The 19,179-nt window shown below is 42.3% G+C and overlaps 2 protein-coding genes across 7 annotated transcripts in view; one reads left to right on the top strand and one right to left on the bottom strand.

Annotated features, from left to right (window-relative positions):
- The window catches only part of macrod1 (mono-ADP ribosylhydrolase 1), a 102,178-nt gene that overhangs the window by 26,796 nt on the left and 56,203 nt on the right, over positions 1-19,179 (top strand). The gene's annotated exons all lie outside the window — the stretch shown is intronic.
- flrt1b (fibronectin leucine rich transmembrane protein 1b) overlaps positions 1-19,179 on the bottom strand; it is a 33,364-nt gene that overhangs the window by 5,997 nt on the left and 8,188 nt on the right. The window contains exon 2 of the mRNA XM_071506814.1: positions 1,770-2,832. The gene's annotated coding sequence lies outside the window, so the exon portion shown is untranslated. The remainder of the gene's footprint in view (positions 1-1,769; positions 2,833-19,179) is intronic.

Here is a 19,179-nt window from a genome sequence, read left to right as displayed (position 1 = left end):
TTTATGAGTCGTCTCCGAGTGAATCCCTCACACCAGCATCAATAACATAAATTTACAATTCAGAAAACATGATCTCTGTGCACTCAAATTCACAACACACTATTTATAGAATATGAATAATATACAGTGGCGAAAGTTGTGGAAATTACATTGTGGCACACTCTTGTTTGAATTCTTTCTTTCTGGGAGCCGAAGGCTAGAAAATGTGCCCTGACATGAAATGCCTGACATGATTTGACAGCCCATTTGATAAACAAATCCTCTAAAGGCAAGTGTTTTTTTCCCCCCTTCTGTACACGCACGCATGTGTATGTGTGTTCGTATGTGAACTCAGTGCTAGATGCAAAATTGCCCCTTGGCTGCAGTCAAAATCCATGCAAAGCAAACAAGAGATGGCAACAATAGAAGAGATGGAGGGAGGGGGAGGAGGCAGGGGAGGGATGGAGGTGAGGAGACAGATGGAGAGTTGGACAGTCAGTCAGAGGAGGAGAGGGGAAATGAGTTCCTGACAGTGGAGACTCGAGTCAGTATCAGCTGAGTTTGCTGCAAAAAGACAAATGGTTCCAAAGATTGTTCTTGGTTTTTTTCTTTCTGAAAGACAGGATTAAAATAGCTTCACTTTGTTTACCTGTACATGTGTGTGCATCTGTGTGTGTGTGTGTGTGTGTGAAGAGATCTGTATCAACAACAACCAGCTCCTGTGTCAGTCTGACATGTGCAGTATTTGATATGTAATGGTGAAAAAGAGTGAGTGCCGCACAGACCCAGAATATTTTTCTCTTTCCTTAATGGTATTTTTTTTAACTTAAATCGGGACCTTTTCCAAACATTTCCAGCATTTGAGAGACAGAAAAAGTAAAAGGGAGAAACACACACACACACACACAAGAGGGAGTGTCAAGGTAGGAGCTAAGGCCATATTGGGAATACTAATGAATATCAACCAGCATATGCTTCGACGCCACACTTTCTCAGCTTCCCTTTCATAAATATCATCTTGGCACAAACCTTTATGTGTCTTTGTCTACATGCCAGGGTTTCCTGTCCACATGTCCTCTTAATGATCCTTAGATTTTCTGTCTTTTCCTCTCCCCTGCTCGTTCTCTCACTCTTTCCAACTGTCGCTCTCTGTCTCTGCATCGTTGTCTGTCACGCCATCTACCTCTCCCAACCGCCCACCATCACCTCCTCTCCTTCATAATCTTTCATCATATCCACTCTCAGGTTTATTTACAGAAGTGTCCATGCAGTCATCCTCCAACTCTCCTCCCCTGTCTCTCTCTTTTCTAATCCTCTTTTATTGTTTCCTCACCAGTCGTTCCTTGATTCCTGCACACTGAGATTGGATCAATCAGCTCTGGTTCTCCTCTCCTCTCCTCTCTCCTCTCCTCCGTGGCAGCTTACTTTCTCTTTTTCATTTAGATGCAGCAGACCCCCCACACCTCTCTTTCTCACTCCCTCTCGGCCTCAGCTTTCTCGCCTCCACATTCGCCTTCCTCTCCCTTTGTGGCGTTTCTTTTTTTCGCCGCCTAACATTTTCCCCCCTAACATTTCAATCATGTTCAGAAATAAAAGGCTTTGTCGGTGCACAGAGCCAGTGAGTGTGTGTTTTTTTTCCTTTCATGTAGCTGAAAGCAAGATGTAAGTGTGGTGTTCTCCATTGCAGTGACTGTATGAAATAAGTGTGTGTGTGTGTGTGTGTGTGTGTGTGTGTGTGTGTGTGTGTAAGGTCTGATCGACCCGGGTGTGGCTGCTGAGGGCTTGCTAACCTGTTCAGTCTCTGTGCCTTTCACGTCCGCCGCAGCTTTGTTTTTCCTGAATCAAGGACTGTGCAGAGGAGTGTTAATGTGTCTGTGTGTGTTGTTGAGGATGTCGCTGTGGATCTCTGTGTGTGTAAGCGCAGTTTCCCAGTCGTCTTTGAATGCTTCAGAAGTGTAGCCTCGTTCCTTGGGGCCGTTGAATCTTCCTCAGCTTGGGTGAATGATGATAGGGATGATGATAGCCTGTACTCCAGGGCTCCACGAGCAGCAATACCAGCATGGCTCAGAGCCGCCTCGGCACCCACATTTGTGCGTTGTGTGTGTGTTTGTGTGTGTGTGTGTGTGTGTGTGTCCTGCTGCCAAGCTCTCTCTCTCTCTCTGGGTAAGGGGCTTTTAGGCCTGCCAACTCAAGTCATCTTCAGTGAGTGTCCAGAGGCCTAATTCTGAAACAACCGCCCCACACCCAAACACTACAGTTTGGCAAACAGTCAGAAGATGTTCGAGGGCTCGAGGGTCCTTCTTGGAAGTCAAAAGCAATCCTGGATATTCATGCAAGCAGTGGGTCATGCAAAAATAGTCCTGTGCTGTGCTACACTTGCTTTGAATTGCCAGGTAGTGGGTCTTAATTAATGAGCAGTGGGTTGAGGATCAGTGGGATTTCCACAGCTCAGAAAAATCCACCACAGCTCACGAAAATCTGACCTGTTATTATTGGTTGTGTTATTACAATTATTAGAACATGAATTTCACACTTCAGTGATGGTAATGAGCACGTTTGGAGGCTGTGATGGACGAGTCGACCTGATACAGAATACAGGCTGTAATAATTGGATTCCCTCTCAGTTTCAGCCTCTGCCAAATGTCTGGCTGCTTCCCTCTCAGTGCACACAGATCATCCCCAGAGGCAGATGACAGTGTGTACTGTATGTAGTCCAGTCTAAGGAGCGCAGTGATGACCAGTGTGAAAGCTTCTCTCACAGGTTAGCAGAGATGAACCGCCGTCTGTTAACCTGAAGGCAGACGTCAGTGGTGTTTGCTGCAGCCTGACATCTGACTGAGTGTTAGCAGCAACCTGAGGAGAGAGAACAGACAAGAAACGGTCTTTAGAAAGGACTGAAGTGATCTAGGAAACAATACACTCTACAGTTTGGCTCCATGTTGTCGACTAAAAGTAATGGATTTGTTATTGGATTCAGTTGGTGGATGAAGTGGAAACATATTGTTGATTATATTAAACTGTTGGAACTTACTGGACCGATTTTTTTCCTGCTCAGTTTTAGCTGATAATTTGATGTTTGCTGTTTTACTGTAAAAATCTAGTGTTATTATTTCACTGGAGTATAAATGACCTTAAAATTGTACAAAGGTGTAAAAACTTCCCAAGGTGAAATAAAAAAGTTTCGTCATCAAAATTTTATCATCAAAATGGTCCCAACCTTTGTTCTGTCCTTTAACGTCAGAAACACTGAGACACTGAATTATGTCCATTTAAATAACATCTGGAAAAATGGAGGCAAGTAGAGTGAACTTTACACAGAATTACTGCACGATGAGGATGCATGAAAACCATCCACTGTTGCTCAGTTTATTCACTTCTCCAGTTTAGAGGAGGATTAAACTGAAACTGTCAGATGGTCTTTCATAACACTGATCCTTAGCTACAAAACTTGTGAACAATTAAGTTCAGTATCTATAGATAAATACACAAGATTCATGTTTCTTACGCTGTGAATTATTATTTGACACCTAAAACGATCTCACAGTGAGTTAATGAGTCAAGTCTGAGAACCTTTGTTTAAGAGGTTAAAGAAACTGTGACCTAAACTGACAAAATCTCTGTGTGCAAAGGCTCATTGTCTCCGGACTCAACTTTTCTGATTTGTTTACCAAGTGAATTTGTGTCATTAGCTTTGGGGTCAGTAAAGTCACATGATTTGTTTAAACGAACTGTCTTAGATTCTAAGAAAGGTCTCAAGTTTTCACTCGTGCATCAGTTTAGAGCCACTTCTCTGCTGCTGATTCAAACCATGGTTTAATTGTGAGGAATTTGATATTGCCTGAATAGTTCAGTAATCACACACATCAGTAACATTTATTACTGCACAATTTCAACTTGTATACTTAACTGCAAAAATATTCAAATATTGGCACAGCAGCTTACGTGTTTTTATTGCTAAAATAAATAAAAATCTGCTCATGTGCGTTAATGAAATGTTTTCCTGGCTTAGTTTTGTTTTTTTTTTTTACACCACGTTCTTTAAATGGCACCAAGATGTAATGTTGGGCTCCTACGCTGGCACAGTATAGAATACTAAACAGCACGGGCTAAATAATTATCCCCATCAGAACAGTTATACCTTTTAAAATTAAGTACCTCGTGAAAATATTCCTGAAGGTCAACGCTGCATATGCACAACACTAAGGTCCCAGCGGACACAAACCTCCCATTAAGTTAACTCCATGTTTTACATCTGTGTTTTTTTTCTTCACACAAAACTTTGGAGCTTTCATTAACCACCACGTGCTAAGTGCCTGTGTCTTGTGTGCAGAATCCAAACCCCCAGTGAACACTGGCTTTAGAAATAGAAGGTTTTCATCAGGAATACTGAGCGTACAGAGACAGATTCATCAAGGCCATTAACTGCTCCGCTGCTCACATTCGCCTGTTCACTTCATCCCAGAGTAAGTAGACTACACAGCCAACTGGGAAATTATCATGCACTTTGCTTAAACACAAATAGAGACAAATAAAGCCGTCCTCATTTTCATTTTCAAAGAACATGAGCTGTAGCTGGGAAGAACTGGGTGGACAGGCTGATGTCTGAGCTGGTACGGATCCTTGAAGGGTTTTTAAAAAGGCTGTAAATGGTGCAGCATTCACCCTGATGTCAGTGTGAGGTGTGTGTATTTTTGTTGTTGGTGTGGTGTTTTAACTGGTTCCACAAATGGAAATGACTGTGTTTAACGGGATGTGCAGTTTAGTGGGTTAGATGTGTGGCTGCTGTGGGATGAAGTTGGGCAGCGTGTGGTGAGATAAAGCGGCTGCAGACTGATATCCAGTTTGTGGCACAGTAAACTGATTTATATGTGCAGAGTGCGGCGAACATGCGTAATGAAAAGAGCTGGACGTGGGACAGAATGCTAAACAGACATTGTTTGCACAACATGTCACGACTTTGTGATTGGCGTTTAAGGAGAGACGAGATAATGGTCTATTCAAGGGCAGTGGAGATGTGTGGAGAGCGCAGTGTTTGGTGCTGTATGAACAGTGTAAGTGCTACACCCACCATCAGTCCGTTCATTTGGAATCCGCTGATTGATGTCTAATGCTTCAAAATAATGAAACCCTCTTGTGTTCGTATTTTGGAGGCCAAGGCTTTAAGTGGCTTATAAGTTAAATCATAATTCAAAGGAAGACTTTTAATTGGATGTCATCAGTCATGTATTAACAGTAGATGTCACCCTCAGTAACAGTAACTGTCGTTTTAAAACACGTCCCCTTAATTGGTTGCAAGTCCTGGTCCAAAACCAGCCTCACACTCTGCACTAATCTCTGCACACCACAGGCCAAACGTCTGCCTGCACCAGACAAGATGTGAATCTTGAACATCAGCAGCATTTCCACAGCTCACTGCCACTGCCCATTAGACATCAACATGTGAGGCTCTGTCTGTATAATGTTGTGGCTGTCTGTAAAACTTTTTGTGATGGATTTTCAGGAGCGAGCCTGGCAGGGGGAGTGTGATGTGGAGGAGAAGGAGGAAGTAGGGAGCACGAGTCAGAGCAGGGATCTAGATCGACACTAGTCATTAAGGAGAGGGAGGATCTGAAAGTGATGGTTGTCTGATTTTATGGAAGATTAGAGAGGTTAGAGCTTCTTTTAGTCATAACAGTTCGTTGCAATTTTACCACTTTTCAAAGGAAATATCTTTATTTATTGTACATTTTATATAATTTCCCTCTCTTTGATGTTAATAGGTGCAGTTTTTAAAAGCTCTCTCCTCAGAAATGTATGAAAATTGATATTGTCAAGTGCTGTAGCGGCGCACTCGTCCACATAACAGCACCTTCATTCATATTTAAATTCAATCAGCATGGGGAAAAAAAATCTGTAATTCAGCTGGTAAATGTGGGCAGTTAATGTCAAGGAGAAGTCAACAACTGCAGGTGATGAAGTAACAGTAACACGCTGTAAGATTAAATAATCAGAGATCAGAACGTCAGAGTCAGTGGTTCTCATCAATAATAAAAGAATAAATGGAAGAGACTGAGTGAATTTGATGAACTAATTTAAAATCTTCTAACATGTGAATATCTGTTCATTTTTTTTCAGTTTTCCATGAAAATATTAAATATTTTTAAGTAAGCAGCAATTTCAATACGTGAATTTGGGATTTTAGGAAGTCGTGATGGTCATTTTACTTTTTTTTTCATCAGATTAATTGATAATATACAATATCACTCAGGTATTCGTCCACAGACGTCCATATATTCTACAGGCAGGTCTTTACAGAGAACCACAGTCACATGAGTAACTGCTTTCAGGTAACATTAGGACATGAAGAAGAATGTCACCTGGGAAGAGAGAATGACGTCTAAAATATCTAATGTATTTTAAGGTAAAACTTCTGTTTCCCTACAAAATAATTCCAACTTGTTTTTCCCATTTTATTACTTGCTACTTTTTAATAACTCTCACACCATTAATGAGGAGTAGAGGCAGTAATAAAGAGAGCAGCCCTCACACTTTGGACAGATAGTGTTGAGGTCAATAACATTTCTGACTGACCCTCCACTGCACATCTTTCCTGTGCATTTATTTTTTTCTGCATAACAGAGAGTGCAGAGAGCGTCTCGCTCCTCAGGGGCACAGAAATCACTCTGCTCTTGTAAACCGGTCAATGACAACTGTGTAGCCACAGGCTCGCTGCAGTGTCTGACTGTGTCTTCTGTGCCATTCACATGTTCTCACTGTTTTATTTCCTCTTTCCTTTGTACAAGAACAATCAGGTATTCACATTTTTTCTCTGAGACCAGTAGAGGAGGCTGGTGATGATACAACTGAATAAACTGCAGATATTGGAACAAATATATATTAATAGAAACTTTAAACACATCTGCATCTGAGGACGGCAGAATAAGATGATTTACAGATGGAGTCAACATATGGAGACAGGTGTGGTCAGAGCATCCATATCTGCTCCTTGTACAGTTCACAGAAGTAGGATGTAGAGAGGAGAGTGTGCTCTACAGGTGTGTTTACCTGCACGTCTTTGCTCTGACAAGAGGAAATAATGTGGATGAGCCTTGAGTTAAAGAAGCATTAGACTCAGAATGAACACTTCAATGATTTTTTTTTTTTACCATTTTCATCAAAGATTACAAGGAAAAAAAGAAATCTTTAGTTTTTCCAAATTCTCCTCCAGATGACCTTCGAGCTGCTTTATCACAGATTCGACACACGGTGGGTAATAGCAGCAAAATAATTTTCCATTGCCATCCAGCCTTTGCTCCATCAGACTGTTCAGAATAATTTGCAAAACCAAAAGCAAAGAAAAGTGACAGCTGTGATACTTGGCAGTGTGCTCACTGGGTAGGAGCTAGGAAGCGAGGGAGTAGGAGCTAGGGACTAATAGTTACAGGGCTGGGGACCAAAGTCTGAGTACTTTGTAATCATGTGGCTGCCTAACCCCGGTGTTAGCGAGGTTGATGAGCATGCGTCTCTGCTGACACGCACTCTCTCCACATCCACTCTGCTGAATATTAATATGGAGGAGAGAATTCCTCTGAGCCCCATTGTCAGACGGCCCTATTGTTCTCTGCTGGCCTCTGCCTTGGCGCGTGTGTGTGTGTGTGTTTAGTGTTAATGCCTAAGTCGGTGTCTACATTGTGTGCTCATGCATATTATGCCCATGTCTTGATCGCATGTGTGTGTGTCGGCTGCAGCAGAGCAGCCGTTAAAGCGGAAGTGAGGGAGAGGAGGGGTGTGTTTGTGGCCCAGCGTGGCCCATAAAGACAACTGGCCTGAGAGCACTTGGACCAGCCATCAGGGCCCAGCACGGGCAATTATTTCACCTAGAGGCCCTATCTGAAAAATGAACACTCTCATTAAAATGGCAAAGAGTGTGTACATGAGTATGCATGTGTGTGTGTGTGTGTGTGTGTGTGTGTGTGTGTGCACAAGTCAATTTAGAGGCAAAGCAAATAAATGGCAGCACAAATGCTTGTCTTTCAATCACAGTGTAATGTGCTGTTTATGATGTTTGACTCTGTGTGTGTGTGTGTGTTTACGTGTGTGTTTACACATTTCTTTGTGTATGTGGGCACATCTGTGAGTGTGTACATCTGTGTTAGTGTGGGTGTGCATATGTATCTGTATGGATTTATGTGTGTGTGTCTGAGTGTGACTGTTTAACTACCCCACACACGTAACCTCCCCATCGCTGCCTCCCAGTTTCTCATTTACTGAGCCAGAGTGAAGGAGTGTGGGGAAACGAGAAAACAAGTGATAGGAGGGGGGAGGAAGGGAGATGGTGAAATAGAGGCAGGGAGGGAGGCAGGGAGGAGGGAGGAGGTTTATACAGGAAAAATGAAGTGAGGCTGGAGTGAAAGGGAGAGAGGAAGAGGAGGGACGGCAGAGAAGAAGGGGAGATAGAGAGGCAGAGGCAGGAAGACGGGGGGAAGGAGACGGAGGTGGAGGAGGAGGCAGCAGATTTATGAAGCCATTGGAATGTAATTTGGAGGCAGAAATTACTGTCAGACTGAGCAAGGTTTAAAGTCAGTGAAGCCTGAATCAGGCCTGTGCCTGTGTTTGTGTGTGTGGCGAGTATCACAGACGAATGGAAGCAAATGTGATGCAGAATAATACACAGAAGCTCTGCAGCTCCTCGTCACACACACTCAACGCTGCATGTGTGTAGATGTACATGCACATTTTTACTACTCCACAATGCATGAGCGACGTGACTACATGGCATCAGAACATAACCCAGCATTCATATTTAACAGCTCATATTTCATCCATGCTCGAAGACACACACACACACACACACACACACACACACACACACACACACACACACACACACAGGGGTGCAGGCACTGAATTCTTGTCAGGCTCTGAAGGCCGTGACTCCGGCAGATTCAGTCGAGGGTGTCGGCGTGAACAGAGCGAAGGCTGGAGGGGGCATGGTGGGAGAGAAACAGACAGAGAGAGAGTGTCAGGGATGGACAGAGAGAAAGGTAGAGGTGGGAAATGAAACAGAGGGAGGGAGAGACTGGAAGAGGGGCTAAAAAGAAGAGTGAGAGGGATGTGACTAGCTTTCTAACACAGCAACACACAGCTTCCATTTAGCCAGAGAGGGAGGGGCAGGGAAGGAGAGAGATGAGGGAAGCAGCAGAGCAGGGATAATCAGCAAAGATCTGAAGGGAGGGAAAGGCTTAATACACTGATTTTTTTTAGTCACTTCTAGCATCTCTTTGACATTTGGCTGCAACACACACACACACACACACACACTAGGGTTTGGCTCTATTTTTGCTGCTAATTTCTACTTAGACTCATCATCTGTTAGTTGCAGTGAGCAAATAATTAAAAGGACACAACTGCTGTTTTTTTTTTACTGAGCCCATTCGTCTTTAAAAACTGTTTCATTAAAAAAAAAAAAAAAGTCAGCAAACCTTTCTCAAACACTGTAGTGCATTAACAGGGATTATATTCAGTCGTGGATTGATACACATTTGGTTACGCACCAGTGTGGCTCCTCTGTTTGGTTTTACACAAACAATCTTCTTCTTCTGGAGGATAAATGAACCACAGTGAATGTGAATGTAAAGACGACTGAAGCTTGTTCGGTCTTTTCCTGACGTTTGTGGACCTATATGAATATGGACGTTGCCAGCCTCAGTCTTTAAACTGTGGACGCTGTAATGATTTGAACCTGTCCCTGTCCCAGCAGCCTGCTCTGACTCCGGTGGTGTTGGAGGTCCATGACGACTGTAGATGGCTGTCCCAGATAATTCTATTGGCCGACATGTGGAAACTCATGCTGCCTAAACTGGAGCTGCTTAGTGCATCATCGAGATTTGGAGTAAAAAAACAAACAAACAAACAAACAAAAAAATGTACACAACGAGCCTCACAATCAGTACGGAGAGCATTAATCTGCCCCCGACTCTCAGTCACTCAGGAATGGAACAAAAGTCTTTAGAGAGATCTCAGTGATTTAGCACAGAGGTGAAGCAGCTGTGATGCACTAATGTTCTTATCACTTATCACATATTTAATGTGACAAAAAAAGGTTTTTAAGGTTTTATTGTGGTTGTAAAATGTAATATACAGTGAAATGTTGGTTAATATATAACCTCAGGAATTTTAGGAAGCACATTGAAATTTACAGCGTTTAATGTTGTTGCTCACAATGAGAAGAAAAAATGTAACAGTGCCGATAAATGTCAAAACATTTTGGTGCAGATCTGTTCCTGCACGGCTCGTTTTCCACTGGTCTCAACCAGCAGCTGCTCTTCCAAAATGGACGTCTCTCACACACACACACACACACACACACACACACACACACACACACACACACACACACACAAAGTTCTCCAGATCTTCTCCTCACAGCAGCGACAGTCACCCTCACAGTCTCTCTTACAGCCACGCACCAACACTTTCTCGCTCTTTTGACCCGTGAACTTGCAGTGACTGTCTGTCTTTCTCACACACACTCACACACACACACACACACACTCACACACACACTCAGCAGCTCTCTGTTCTTTGTTCTTGTAGCCCGTGTTGGTGATAGCAACACCATTATGCACTGTGACAACACTGCCTCCCACTCATACAGCGGTTCACACCACGCTACAGTCTCTGCGTCTGTCTCCATCTCTCCGCTCTCACTCAGAACAGTGTTGAGGTCAATTATCTCTGAATGTGCTTATACAGCAGGCTGACTACTTCAGGCTGCGTGAAGGTGTTAAGTAGCATCTGTAGATTATTTAGACAGTTTTTGGCGTGTTGTTTTTTTGACATTCACCCACCTTCAACACCTCTTTCTCTTCTTCTTCTTCTTCTGCTTAGATGCTGTATTTTTCTGCCTCCTTTTTCTTCTTCTGTCTTCCTCTACTTGTCTTTTTCTTTTCTTCTGTTCCTTGGCATCTCTTTTCTGTCTTTGTCTGTGTCAGATTCAGTTTGTTTGCTTTCGTTTTACTTGTTTTTACGTCTGTCATTATTTCTTTGTGCAGGGCCTCAGCAGTTTGTCCTAACGAGGGGAAACTAAAGTAATGTCACAGTTTGTAGTGAGCGGTTTCCTGAGAGCCTCTACTGCCTCTTGTTCCTGGGTTTGGGTGTAATTACTGGTGAGGTCAACGCTCCTGCACCTTCAGGTTATTGTTGTGCTGTTTCTCCTCTTTGTTGGAAAAGGTTTCAGCCTCATTAACAGTTTACATGAGTGTTACGTCTCAGTTTAAGTAAATTCAGCCTTGTCCACTTCAAGAAGTCAGAGTATCGTCACACAGCAGCTCTTCACGTTTCAGTTGTTCTAACAATCGATCTGTGGCGTCTGTTTCCTCAGAGGAAAACATCCTCTCCTGTCTAACTGCATGACTTCTGATCAACAACTCATGTTTCCTGTTGGGACTGGGTTATTAGTCCTTTACTACCATATCTCAATGTTTCTCATTTTCTTATCGTAAGTGTTATCATCACTTCATCACCATCATCACTCAGCCCAACCTTTCACATGTACCTTCAGTTTATTTCACTTCATGCTGGTGTATGGGAGGGAATCTGTGCAAAGCAAGAAAATCATAGATAAGCTTTTTACATTAAATCCTTCCCTGGAACCTTATCTGTGTGCGTATATGTGTGCGTTGGAAGTGCTCCTGGCTTTTTTCCCCTCTACATCACTTCCTCTCCTTCCTCTGAACAGTAAAGCTGAGACAAAACTCCAGCGGTGATAAGATGAGAGCAAGCTACTGAGAGGCATCAGTGCAAATGGGAATTTTCAATAGATGGGTCCTGAAACCTATTGTCAGAGTGAGAGAAGATGAAAAAAGAAGTGAAAGGGAGTGAAAGAGAGAGGATGGGAGAGGGGAGCATGGATGGAGGCGGACAGGGAGACAGAGTGAGTGGTAGAGTTTTTGCCCTGGAGGAAGCTGGTCTCCAAAGAGGGAGTCAACAACAGAGGAGGGAGTAAATGAGACTTTGAGAGAGAGCGCTGTGGAGAGAGGAGGAGGAGGAGGTGGGGGAAGGGAGGAAGAGGAGGAGGGAGGGGGAGGGGGGGGGGCAGACTAAAGAGTGACGCGAGGAGGTGAAAAGGGAGAGCAGCAGTGGGGATGAGAGAGAGGTCGGGAGGGAGAGGTAGTCATGAGGCGGGAAGGAAAGAGATGGGTGGACACACACACACACACACAGAAATACACACACACAGTCAGAAACACTCAGGAGTGGAGGTGTTGTGCATAAATATGGAACGAATAATGAAAATGCTGGCGGCTTTATTTTAAACACAGCAGCTAATAATTAAAAGTCAGATCTCACACTGTGGGCTACACAGACAGCTCACAGATTTTATGCATAAGAGGTAAATAAAGTGTATTATCTCTGAGGAAGCTGCAGCGCTGGGTGCTGACAGTATCCACAGTGTTGTGAGCTGGAGTCCAGCTTCTTCACCCACTTGCTTCACCTCCAATTAGAGTTAGACAAATATGCAGGCTTAATGATGAGTGTTCACATTTTCTGGCGGAAGCAGTGGCTTTACCAAAAACTTCCTGTCTTTCAATTAAAATTTGACCATTTTAATGGGAAACAGAGACTCACATTTAAAATGACTCACTGTTTTCTCTCAGCAGGTTATTTTCGGAGGCACAGAAAAGCCTTCCACAACGGCAATTACACTGTGGGACACTGAAAGCCAGTGAAACTCTCACAGATGAAAGCTTTTAGGTGGGCTGGCAGCTCCTTAAGGCAGGGTGAGGCAGGTTTCATTGCAGGTTTTTACAGACTGACAACCCTGAAGCTGTGAGTAAAATCCTCCCACGCCATGCTGGAATGACTTCTCTACTTAGCCATCTGCCATAAAGAAATAATATTTATGAAAACATATTCACAAGCTGCGGTAAGAGTGGAGCCTCCATCAGATCACGATGTGACTGGGCCAATGTCTGAATGAAGCATAAACAGCTTTAATATTGGCTTGTTACACTGGAAGAAAGCATCACATCTATCTGCAACAAAAAGAAAAAAAAACTACACACCCAGCTTCCTGCAATATTATGTGCATGGAGATGCTATGATATAACCCATCTCTCTGCAAAACACACATTTCCACACAGCCCAGCGTACATAAACATCGTCTCACGACAGTATGTGGATAAATAATCCCATTAAATATGATTGAGGGTTTTTCCGGCCCAAAGCGTTTACATTCTCTCTCCCTCTCTTTTCTCTCCGTGTCTCGCTCTGAATGAGGTATACACAGGAAGTATCAACAGATAGGCAATTTACGGGCCAGGCACCCTCACACACACACACACACACACACACACACACACACACACACACACACACACAATCCACCAGAAGGCACTCTTAGATAGGTCATAATAACTCTCGCTAGGTTGAACTTGGCACTTATGCCTTTGGAGCAGAATCCCTGGAGTCTATATATATATATATATATATATGTGTGTGTGTGTGTGTGTGTGTGTGTGTGTGTGTGTGTGTGTGTGATGTTGTGATGACAGGCCAAACAACTCGTTTAAAATCCAATAAGATATGAGGTATGTGTGGCCTCCTGGTGGGCACATTACTGAAGGTTCAGATGCAGCTGACAGGCTTTGTTACCTTTCACCCGCCAACTCTGTGGATCTCTCCCTCTCTCTGTTATTTCCTGTCACTCTCCATTTCATTATTATCTGGGAAAGAAAACGATTCCACCGGCGCTAAGCTTCTCAAAAATGAGAAAAATAAAAAAACTTTGGTGAAAGATTTGCTGTTGCTGAGTAAAGTGAGTAAAGTCAAACTGATGTAGCTCCTCCTCTGCAGTCGCTCCCTTCTCACTGTGTTTACCTTTGTTCCTCATCATAAAGAGACAATGAGCTCCACCAGAAGAGGCTATGAGGTGATTATCAAAGCTGATTCAAGCACAGAGTCAGGCTCCGTCCCTGCATACCTGAGAGATGTATTGGAATTCAATACATCAGGTCAAACCCATGGCTGCAAGCTGCCCTCACAGTGAAGCCCCACCTCGTCATGCTTGGAGTCAGGGTGCAGCAGTTTGTGAGCGAGGCTCGCTAACGGGCCTGGTGTATATTTATTTCGTTCTTTGATCAGCTCAAATAGTGAGGCAGCGATTGCTTTCACTCCCTGTTGCCATGGTAGTCGGTGGTAATTTGGCATTTGGTTTTACTTGTTTTGGTCCAAATGAAGAGATTTTGGTTCTGTGCAGGTTGTAGCGCTGAGAAACGGTTATTTATGTCATTACACTGAATTACTGTGATATTTGGTTTAAATCTGGTGCGGGTATATGAAATCAATGTTTTCTTGCCATAGTGGTTTAGTGGTTTTGAAGACGTTTGAACATCTGTTCAACAAGAGGCACAGACAACTACAGAAGTACAGCTGAAGAAGAAAAGCTCCAAGATAAAAAGTCAACTGAAGTATAAAATAAAACAACTTTGCAACATGAATCAGAAACTGGAAACTATCCCACGCCACAGAAACATCACATTTGAATACCCAGCGTTTGTCATCCCCCGAGGCTACGTCAGAGCCACAGTTGGTGCAAAATGTCCCAAAATCTAACATTGAAAATCTTTTTAAAAAACATAAGTTCTACATGAATTACAGGCACCACATGACATTGTAACACTGATATTTGCTGCAGGCGACACTCAGATGCTGTGATGTGAATTGTGGTGCAACTGATACGAAATTGGAAAATATAGATAATGTGGAGCCGGTGGGACACTGATGCCTTTACGAATGTTCTGCAAAAGAGGCTGTTTTTTTTTTTTTTAATTATTCTGTTTCTGATTCTGCAGATCAGATGCTGTTCATTAACAAATCCTGATTTCTTAGTAGTTACAATGCAAATAAACTGAAATTAAAATAAAGTTCAGAAATGAGATGATGAATGGTTCTTTATTCCCAAAATAATCAGAAACCTAAAGGCAATAGGTGCTTGATTTATTCATTAATACCTTCACACCTGTGCCGTCCATTAGTTCTCAGCCTTTGATCCACAAAGGATCAAAAAGAAATCGCGCTTTGCCTCAAACGAACTCTTCACCAGTTGATCACACCTTTGGTCTTTACTTTCCTTTATTTCTATACTAAACTTTCTCTTTTTACTCCTATTTTTGACACAACAGCAATTTGTCAATTGAAAATCTGTAAATTGTCAATTGAAAATCTGTCCATTGAAATTGTTACTGAAATCTTATGTTAGTGAAGAGGTCTGATGATGTGTAATTATTCTTCATTAACCTATAAAAGATTAATTACAACTGACAAAGGTTGGTGTGTGTTGTTCTGCATTAGACAGCTGAACCAGTTGTCAGTTGATTCTGTCCAGAGGTGAAATAGTTAATTTGTTAATAAATTGAATTATGATTAATAATCCTGAGCAGTTAATTGCTTGAGTCGTGTTTCAAACGTGAGGACTTGCTGCTGTATTGTTCTTGTATATTATAGATAACAGAGAATTTTTGGAACCGTTAGTTGAACAAGACGAACAGTTTTAAGACGTCACCTTGAGCTGAGGGAAACTGTTCTGTTCATATTTCACTATTTTCTGACAAATTCTAAACAAGATGAATAATTGATTGTATCAGAAAATGGGACATTAATCAATTACAAAAACCTTAATTTTTGTTTTACATTAACACTTCTCAGGTTGAAAACCAAACCTGCCTCTTGTTTCTCAGTGTACCTTCATATTAAAGTTAAAAACTGTATGAACCATGAAGTGTGTGAAACACACATATATATAACTATAACTAACACATATAATTGTATCATAAAGCAGCTGTTTAGTCTGCATGTGTGAAAACCCTCATTACAGAAGACATGGCTTATTGAGCAGCTTCTCCTCAGAGCCTCCATATGTTGCTTCAATGTTTAGATACAGTGAGTTTGTTCCTGTCAAGTCTCTGCCACAGTTTCTCTTTGAGAATAATCTCCTCAGTTTCAACTGAAGCTCATTTCTCATTTTCTCATTATTCAGCTCATTTTAAGCTTCACCATTAAATCAAAGGTTCCAGAGTTTCTGTAACTCCTTTAAATCCAGGTTAGAAACTGAGCTTCTCTCTGAGACCTGCCTGCATCTCCCACAATATTCCTCTGCTCCAGTAATGGACTGACACACACACACACACACACACACACACACACATTCTCAGACATAAAGCCATAATGCAATATAACAGCCTAATGCAAGGCCATTGTGTTTGTCATTGTGTATGTATGTGTGTGTGTGTGTATGTGTGTGTGTGTGTGTGTGTGTGTGTGTCTCCTAAATAGTTCAAACCTCTGCTTGTCTAATGCATCTCTCTTATCTGGGATCTATTGTGGGATATATTTATCTCAGGTTTTCTGGGGATCGTATTTATTATGTTGGGAAAGTCTCAGCCAGAACATGGCATCACCTCAATTATATAAAGCAGTTTGTTTCAGTGCCGTACGACCTCCTACAATGGATTGCATAAGACATCAACTAAGACAGGAACTGGGTCTACACAGAATCCATTTTGTAATGTCTGAATTCTGAAAATCTGTTGCTCCTCTAACTTCAGCTCCACAGATCCTTCACGTTCTCAAACAAAGAGGAAAGAAAAAGTGGATTTCACGCTTTAACAAACCTGACACATATATTTGCCTTATATGTTTGTGTAGAGCGCACTGGGCTGTGTCATGCATAATACATGAAGCCTACAGACGGTGTATGTTCAGCAGATCTTTCTCTGTGACTTCTGAGCAGACTGTGTTAGTCCAGTTACACCTGACGTTCACGTCCAACATGTAAATACATGCAGCATTATCACTCATTAGCAGGTGTATGTGTGGCCACCTGGCTGATGTCATTCTCTCTCTTTTAGCTCTGTGTTTGGTCTCTTCAGCTCCACTTCACCAGCTCGTCTGTGTTGGAGCAGCTGGTGTCTATTGGGTTTTTAAAGCTGCCTGCTGTGGTTAGAAACCCTGCAGTAGCATGAGAGTGAACCAGAACAGTAAAGTTGATCCAGTTAACTAAACAATGAGACGTAACTCCTTATAAAGCTCCATAAACCGATGGGAGCTGCAGACTCACATTATAATTCTCTGTGGGCTCATCTCGGCGAGCAACACCTCTCACTTTGACATTTCATACATTGTTATTAATAAGTATAAGTATAGATTAAAAACATTCAGCTAAATGAAAGATTAGCCTGGTCTCAACCAAACTCTGGCAGAAGCTCCAGTTTAAAAACAGTTTCTATCCAACATGTCTTCACTCACAAAAAGAAATAGAAATGAATGACCTCCATCTGTGCTGTTTCTCTCCTTTACCTGTGTCTGTTGACAAGTTCACCAGCTCTGTCTGACTAATTTGCATGTTAAGAACCAATCACAATATGGGCAGAATTTAGATAATGAGCACACTTGTTAATACAAGCTGTGAATGCAAAGGCATGTGGATCAGATGTCGTTATCTAGATGTGGATCGTGAGCTAATAACAGGTGTTAATGGGGCCTGTGTCATTTAGTGAGATCTCCATCTGCGGATAGGATTGTTTCTTCCACACATTTTCAATTATTTTCCAGTTGAAATGGTGCAGAGAAACAGATCTGAGAGATGAGGAAGATTCAAACCTGTGGCATATTAACAGCACATGATTCATGCCTCAGCCCACAGACCCACCGTTTACATTATGATTTTCTATCAGTTGTATGAAGGATAGAGTTGCATTTCCTCATCAGTTTTCATGTAGTGTCAGACGGAATGAGTGTTATCTTCAAACATGAGGTTTCTGGCACGACAGAAACTGTGAATCTGAAGCTGAGATTAGTCTAAACTGACATGGAGATGAGTTCAGACTGACTATAGATTCAGTCGTTGTCAGTTTGAGTGTTTACATCTAAATGAGCTTTGTGTTCCACTAGTGTTTGTTAGGGATGTGAAAATGTGCCGTAATCCTCAGTAAATCATCCTGGGTGCCGTCTCAGTCTGAGTGTCTGTAAATCTGTTCAGGACAGAGTTATGAAATCATTGTTTTGGGGGCGGGTTAAATTCCAAATCTGGCTACAAAAAGTGCAGTGTTTCCCACACACAGGCTCCAACAGGGCGGGGTTCCTGGAAACATTAATGCGCAGGTATATTTGGAGACCTGCTGTATATATAGCAGCAGCCCCCCCCCCCGCGCTTCTCTTTATTTGGTTTGTTCTACTTGTATGAGGAGGGGGAATATTAGTCACATACACTTGTATATTTTCTATATATATTAATGAGCACTGTATGTTTTGACCTATGCCATAATGATGAAGTTAAGACAATTTCCTGTGTCACTGATCAGTTAAACACAACCTGGTCTGGTTCAGTTCGTCTGACTGGTCAGTGAACTGAACCATTTACATTCCTGACAAAGCTCAGGATTTTTCCTAATAAACAGCCATAAAGAAGCCTCGAGCCAGTTGAAGGTAACATGGTCATCATCCATCCACCAATCAGGTGTTGATTTGAATGGGTAAAAACTCCAATACTGAATCATTAATAAAAGGAAATATTAACAGCATGCCAAAGCTGACAAGCACTGATATGCTTAGTAACAGTCCAGTCCTGGTTTCATTCTGCTCAATTATTTACATTTTGCACTGAAATATTAATAGTGAATGTCATGACTGTAGGCGTGAAAATAAAGCTGAGGACACGGTTGTGATGTAAATCTATCCCTGATTTGAATGGATGTAATGGACAGTATGAGCTTCTGCAGATGATGGAGGCAGGTTTTGTGAACTCGTGAATTAATAGATGAATGGGATCAGAAATGGTTCAGGTAGGAGCCTGAGGACAGCAGACACAGGAAGCACAGAGTCATCTCTCCCTCCTGACACCGGCTCTCACCGAGTCTTGATCACTGCTCACACACTGCTGAAGGAAACTGGGGGTAGTTTGAACAGCTTGGGTCATACTTATCACCTGACTCTGCACCCCCCCTCAGCTGCACAAAACAACTGTACTATTTTCAACAGAAAAGCTCTGTTAACCCACAGACAGAACTATCATGGTATCAACCTTGTGCAGCAATAGCATGTCAGTGTTGTGTTTGCAGCTTGTTGCACTGCCTCTAAAATCTAATGCAGGTTTAAGAATCAACAGGATGTCGACACAACACAAAAACCAGTGTTGAAATTAAGTGTTTTCCAATAAATCTC

Source organism: Trachinotus anak, unplaced genomic scaffold, assembly GCF_046630095.1.
Source record: "Trachinotus anak isolate AG129_WGS33_773 ecotype Australia unplaced genomic scaffold, CSIRO_AGI_Tana_v1 ptg000021l, whole genome shotgun sequence".
Taxonomy (NCBI): Eukaryota; Metazoa; Chordata; class Actinopteri; order Carangiformes; family Carangidae; genus Trachinotus; species Trachinotus anak.
This window is presented reverse-complemented; position numbering and strand designations above follow the sequence as displayed.